The sequence below is a fragment of the Balaenoptera ricei genome, chromosome 15 (assembly GCF_028023285.1).
Source record: "Balaenoptera ricei isolate mBalRic1 chromosome 15, mBalRic1.hap2, whole genome shotgun sequence".
Classification (NCBI taxonomy): domain Eukaryota; kingdom Metazoa; phylum Chordata; class Mammalia; order Artiodactyla; family Balaenopteridae; genus Balaenoptera; species Balaenoptera ricei.
This window is the reverse complement of record NC_082653.1, coordinates 81,119,359-81,126,561: the sequence shown is the minus strand read 5'-3', so window position 1 is coordinate 81,126,561 and position 7,203 is coordinate 81,119,359. Positions and strand designations below refer to the sequence as shown.

General features: G+C 42.6%; 1 non-coding gene across 1 annotated transcript; it reads left to right on the top strand.

Moving 5' to 3' along the window:
- Positions 1–2,864: 2,864 nt before the first annotated feature.
- On the top strand, positions 2,865–2,971 carry LOC132350078 (U6 spliceosomal RNA). Its single transcript, XR_009497830.1, has one exon. It is a non-coding gene; the product is annotated as a U6 spliceosomal RNA (small nuclear RNA).
- The last annotated feature ends 4,232 nt before the right edge of the window (positions 2,972–7,203 follow it).

Below are 7,203 nucleotides of genomic sequence, written 5' to 3'. Positions count from 1 at the left end.
TGGACGGCCAGAGAGATGAGCCGTGCGCTGGGACCACACAGAGGACGTGCCCTGGTGACTGGGAGGGCATGGCACCCTGCAGGGGCCGGGGCAGGGAGTGGGAGATGAGACCAGCTGGGCTGAGAGGGCCTGAGAGCCAGGCCAGAAATGGAGGGTTTTTGGGGACCAGAGCCAGTTTGAAATGGGGGCTGAGATGGTCAGTTTTCTATTTCAGACAGATCACCCTGGGACCTAAGGATGAGTGGAGGATGGATTGGAAGGGGCAAAAATGAGGCCAGGGAGTCTGCGGTGATGGGTGAGGGGTGATGAGCTGGACCAGGATAGAAGAGGGTGAGGAGGAGACCGGTGATGGAGGAAAGATCATCCATAGACTGATGGAAGCGGGGAGGGGGGAGGATGGGGGAGGTGCAAGGGAATCTCTGGCTTGAGGCTTTGGAGGACGGTACAGCCCTTACTGGACCCGCTTGGATTGCTCCACCTGAAGGGGACTGTGGAGAACACGAGCTCCAACCCCATGCCTAAAGAGAAGGAAGAGACGTCTGCTGTCTTCACCAAGAGGCTCCGAAGGACTGTCGGTCTCTCTCCAGCCCGGGACTACACCATCCAAACCTTTTCTGTCCATCTCCCAGCTCTCCTTCAGGTAAGAGGTGGGGTTAGATGTCCCCCTACATAAGCCACAGAAGGGTGCTTTCGGCTACCCCAAAATCTCCAAGATAAAGCACTCAGAGCCGTGGAAAGGCAAGCCACTGCCATTAATACACTCTTCTAGGAGGGGGGCCCTCGACCCAGAGGCAGATCCACGCTGAGGCTAGATCTGGGCCCTTGCACTTGACCAAGGGTGACCTGGAAACAGGGTTCCAGGGTAAACCAAGGGTGCAGGGTCTCCCTGGGAGGGCGCCCAGGCCTGACCACATGGGGTGGGTTTTCCCTTCTGCAGCCACCCACCAGCCAGACCAAGAAGTGGGAAATGCTGTGTCCTGCCTCCAGACATAAGGCTGAACTTGCTCCAAGGAGGTCACTGCCATAGAATTGAGGTATGTATGCTGAGGGAGGACGAGGGTCCACACTTGTGCCTGCCCCATCAAAATGGAAAGCTGGGTATTTTATGGCCTTGAAGGTGTCAGTTTCCTTCAGAAATGGAACTGGTGTACCAGTGATGATTCAAATCGTTTTTTCTGGCGGGCGCTTCTAACTCAGCCAAGTGTGAGCCCTTTTGGGGTAGAAGAAGTAAAATTCCTGGCACCAAGAAGTGTTCTTATATGCCTAGTGTTAAGAGACAGCAAAGTAGTACACTAATGTAAATGTTGAGTAGTGAATCTCAATCATTCTCCCAAAATCCTTTAAAAAGATGCATCTGACCCAAACTGCCATCCTGCAAGTAGGAAGTTTTCTACAGTGACCCCCTCAAAAGGCCAGGGGTTCTTAATCTCTTTTGTGCCTCAGACCCCTTGGTAGCCTGGTGAAGCATAGAGACCCCCGCACAGTTTTAAAGCATTTTTTAAAACTCATGAAGTAGGCTTGCAAAGAAAACCAATTATACTGAAATTCAGTCGAAATACTAAACATAATTAAAAAGTAATCAAAATACATTTTTTTAACTTGTGATGTGATAATATATGTGTTTATTAACACTTTAAATAGCAAGTTCTAGTAGCACCTCTATGGACTAAGGTAATTGCACAGTAGGATTAGTGTAAATGATACTTCAAAGTTTCTGCAACAACCAAGATGTACTATGAAAATATCACTGATTTCTATGAGTGCTTCTAAAGTGACAGGTGCTGCTACTACTGCTGTGGTCTCTCCTTAAATGAAGGAAATGTAGTTTTTAGTTAGAGGTTAATTAAAATAAAGATGTCATTTTATTCCCCTTGAAGTAAATGGACTTACTGAATGGTTTATCCACAAACCATCCCAGGACCTCAGGTTAACAACTCTGCTCTAAAGAATGAAGATAAATTGCCTGTATTTGAAATAGAATGTTCAGAAATAGCAGAGAAAAAACCGGTGTGATGAGGAATCAAAAAAGCCCTCAGCTGGTCCCTGAGCTAACAGTTGGCTTGTAGCGTAAATTAACCTCCTGGTTCCTACTTTAACATGATCGAGAATCCTGATCTTACAAAACAAATTGGACAAGGAGCCGGTCTTAGAGGGGAGAGGAGGCTTGTGTGTGATCTCTCACTGACCTTATTCTCCCTGTCTGGGACTGGATGGAGAAAGCTAATTAAAGGGGAAAAAATTAAAGGTTTTATTTTTAAATTTATTTATTTATTTATTTATTTATTTATTTTGGCTCTGCCGGGTCTTAGTTGTGGCACGCAGGATCTTTGTTATGGCATGTGGGATCTTTTTTTTTTTCCTTTAGTTGTGGCATGCGGGATCTTTTAGTTGCGACCTGCAGACTTCTTAGTTGTGGCATGTGGCCTTCTTAGTTGTGTCATGGATGTGGGATCTAGTTCTCCGACCGGGGATCGAACCCCAGGCCCCCTGCCTTGGGAGCGCGGAGTCTTACCCACTGAACCACCAGGGAAATCCCAAAATTAAAGGTTTTATGCCCATGTAGTTTATGTATTATAATTTTCAACTTGGAGCTTTTTAAGTTGGACAAATGTTTTGGAAACTAATTGAGATTAAAATTTGGTGCTTAGGAGCTTTAAGGAACACCATCTAATTCATAGAGACAGAAAGTAGATTAGAGGTTACCAGGGTCTGGGGGAAAGGGGAGCAGAGAGTTATTGCTTAATGGGTACAGAATTTCTGTGTGGGGTGTTGAAAAAGTTTTGGAAATAGCTATGGTGATGGTTACACAACATTGTGAATGTAATTAATGCCACTGAATCGTATGCTTAAAAATGGCTAAAATGGTGCTCGCTTCGGCAGCACATATACTAAAATTATAACGATACAGAGAAGATTATCATGGCCCCTGCGCAAGGATGACATGCAAATTTGTGAAGCGTTCCATATTTTTTAGTAGGTGAGAGGAAGCATCTCTTTATAAATCTATTCCAGCTAATAAATAAGAAAAAAGGATATAACTTGAATATTATTTTGCAACTCCCAATAAATAAATGAACCTAGGCATTAAGCTTCAACAACTGCTAACATCAAAAAAAAAGAAAGTAATAATCAAACATTGATTTTTTTTTTTTTTTTTTTTATTTATGGCTGTGTTGGGTCTTCGTTTCTGTGCGAGGGCTTTCTCTAGTTGCGGCAAGTGGGGGCCACTCAATCACGGTGCGCGGGCCTCTCACTATTGCGGTCTCTATTGTTGCGGAGCACAGGCTCCAGATGCGCAGGCTCAGTAGTTGTGGCTCAGGGGCCCAATTGCTCCGCGGCATGTGGGATCTTCCCAGACCAGGGCTCGAACCCATGTCCCCTGCATTGGCAGGCAGACTCTCAACCACTGCGCCACCAGGGAAGCCCGAGACATTGATCTTATATCTAGGAGGGGATGCTGCCCCACTGTTTAAAAAGCTGAAATGTTTTAACCTCACAATAGCAACAATGTATTGCTTTCATTTTGCCCTAATAAGGAGAACAATTTATTAATTTTCATCATGTACTCACAAAAAGGGTTACTTTTTCCAATCTATAAAGAATGGTGTCATATACAATTTTTTAAAATGGCAATGTTTATCAGAAATATATATATGTATTCACAATAAAAATAAATAAAATTAAGTAAGATAAGCTGTTTTAAAATGACCAGAGCATCAGTGAAATGTGGGACAACTTCAAGCAGCTAAATATATTGATACATGTAATTGGAGTCCCCAAGGGAGGGAAGAGGAAAGAGAGAAGAGGACCCCCAAAATTGAAGAAATAATGGCTAAAATTTTTCAAAAACTGATGCAAACTGGAAACCTACAGATCCAAGAAACTCAACAAATCCTAAGTGCGAGAAACATGAAGAAAATTATATCAAGACATATCATACTCAAATTGCTAAAAGTCAGTGATAAAGAGAAAAATCTTAAAAGCAGTCAGAGAAAAAAGACACATTACGTATTAGGATGACAATAGTTTTCTCACTGGAAATAATGCAAGCAAAAAGACAGTAGATTAACATCATCAGGAATGAGAGAGGTGACATTACTATAGACTCTACAGATAATTAAAGGATAATAAAGGAATATTATGAACAACTTTATGCCAGTAAATTCGACAGCTTAAATGAAATGGACAAATTCCTTGAAAGATGCAAACTACCAAAGCTCATTCGAGAAAAAATGGATAACACCAGTAGTCCTCTATCTATTAAAGAGTTTGAAAATGTAGTTTAAACCCTCCCCACAAAGAAGACTCCAGACCCAGATGGTTTCACTCCTGAATTCTACCAAACATTTAATGACACTTCATCCAAGATGTATGGATGGCAAATAAGCACATGAAAGGATGCTCAACATCATTAGTCGTTAGGGAAATGGAAATTGAACCACCCATTGTAATGTCTAAAATTAAAAAGACTGACATACTAAGTGTTGGTGAGGACTGGAACACCTGGAATTCTCATCATCAGCTGGTGGGTGTGTAAAATGTTTAAAATGCTTTGGAAAACAGTTCAGTAGCTTCTTAAAAAGTTAAAAATATAAGTGCCATACGACCCAGCCATTCCACTCCAAAGTAGTCACCCAAAATAAATGAAAGCGTGTGTCCATAGAAAGACTTGCACATGAATGTTCATAGCAGCTTTATTTAGTGACCAAAAACTGGAAACAACTCAAAGGTATATCAATAGTTGAGTAGATGAGTAAATTATGCTATAACTATACAATGGAATACTATTCATCAATAAAAGGGAATGAACAATTAATATACATGACAACTTGGATGAATCTCATAATAATTATTCCAAATGGAAGTAGCTAGGGACTTCCCTGGTGGCGCAGTGGTTAAGAATCCACCTGCCCATGCAGGAGACACGGGTTCAAGCCCTGGTCTGGGAAGATCCCACATGCCGCGGAGCAACTAACCCGTGCGCCACAACTACTGAGCCTTCACTCTAGAGCCCACGTGCCACAACTACTGAAGCCCGCGTACCTAGAGCCCGTGCTCCGCAACAAAGAGAAGCCACCACAATGAGAAGCCCACACACCGAAAGGAAGTGTAACCCCCACTCTCCGCAACTAAAGAAAGCCCGTGTGCAGCAACGAAGACCCCAACGCAGCCAAAAATAAAATAAATAAATTTTTTTAAAAAAGAAAGTAGCCAGACAAAAAGAGAGTACATACTGTATGGCTTCATTTCTATAAAATTCTAGAAAATGCCATCTATAATGACAGAAAGCAGATCAGTGGTCGCCTGGAGATGGGGGGTGGGCAGGGAGGGGAACAAAAAGGAGAGATTACAAAAGGGTATAAACAAACTATTGCGGGTAATGCCCATGTTCATTATCTGGAATGTGCTAATGGTTTCACAGTGTATACACATGTCAAAACTTATCAAATTATACACTATAAACATGCAGTTTATTGTGTATAAATTTTACCTCAATAAAGCTGTTAAAAAATGAAATAGCAAAACAGCTAAGAGATCACGGGTATTCTTTTATAATACTCTTGGATAAGATCCAATTTTGTTTTAGAAAAGTGAAACCTTCTGAAGCTTTAAATAACATTATTATTTAAACACATGATTTGGTATAATATATTAAAGCAAAGTACATAAAATTTGGTAAAAATATGTTATATGTCACAGAGAGGAGAAAAGATTCTATCTCAGAAAAGAGGAGAAAATAAACTAAAAGACTTTGATATCAGTATAAGAAAGGGCTAAGTAAAATTGTAATTAAGTTTAAAATATTTACATAAATTGATGATCTTTTTTGTTTTTAAATAAAAGATAATTTTTCTGTTCTGTCATCCTGCATTGCCCCCAGTACTCCTGTGACACCATAAAAGTCTGCATTCCTAAGGCCCAACTTTTGGTCTCTAATACCATGTTTGAATATACAAGACCAAGGCTCCTTGGAAAGAGTAGCTGATTCCATGTTTGAGGCAGAAAACCTCGAACTGGGCCTAAAACGTCTTGCTGTCAGAAAGCAAGAATGCTTTCAAGGCTAACTGGGAATCCATCACTACAAAGAACAAAGAGCCAGCTTCAAGGGCTATCCACTGGCCAAAAGCAAAAAGCAAAAATAAAATTATGGTCAATGGGAGTAAGTTGAGTTTGTGACAGACCATGAGTCCGTGATACTCAAAAGAGACAAATATTTTTGGAGGTCAGTAATGTGATGTTAAAAATTTCCACTGAGGCTCAACATTTCAATAGATGTGAAATTCCAGAGGCAGATCATCAAATGCAGAATTTACAAAGGAAATGGTCATGGGCTGACTCTGGGTCTTCCGAATCCACTCCCCTATTTCAAGCACATGGAAGAGTTGAGAGAAGGAAAAAGGAGGATGGGAGCTACAGCTGCGCTGAGTTCCTCCCAAGGAGAGAGGTGCTTTCCACTTGCTCCCTTGCGGCTGAGAAAGCGTGACCTGTTCTCCATCTCATGTCTGAAAAAGCTAAAGGAGCCTGCGGCTTCGGGATATAGGAGTCTGCATGTCTGGAGTTTCTCCGGGAAAGTATTTAGATCACATCACAGGAAGTGCCTCAGAAAGACCCAATATGTGGTCCTCTGAAGGAAACAAGAAAGTGCCCGCAAGAGGATTCCGCTGTAGACTTTGGCCAGGCTAAGAAAACGCCGAGGCATCCAGCCAGGGAGGAACCATCTCATTGCCTCACCTCCTCTCTTTTTGCCCCTACCAGGATGAAAACATAACTAGGAAGTGAGGATGTAAGCAGGGAGAGGGGGCAGAATCCACCCACAATCACCTTCCTGGACTGAAGGCTTTCTCCTGCCACCAGCCTGAGCTGGGGAAGGAAGAGAAGTCTTAACTCTGTAAAGGAAAGGGTTCCTCCCTGTTGCCCTGGCGACCATGCGCGCCTCTACATGGGCCATGTAGGCAAGACTTAACCACAGCTGACCTGAACGTTGGCAGGACGCCCTGTGGCCCTCCCAGAACATGAGAACTTAGGAAGCTGCCTCCCCATCTTCCAGGAAGGCATTTTCTCATTACCTCCTGGGTTCTGGTGAGGTATGAGGTTTCCCGTCTTAGGGTACAGCTGCCGGCTATCAAACTACACAGAACTGATTCCTCAGTATCAAGGTGCCCCACCCCTCATGTTGCATTGTCCTCTCTTGTTTTGGTAAAA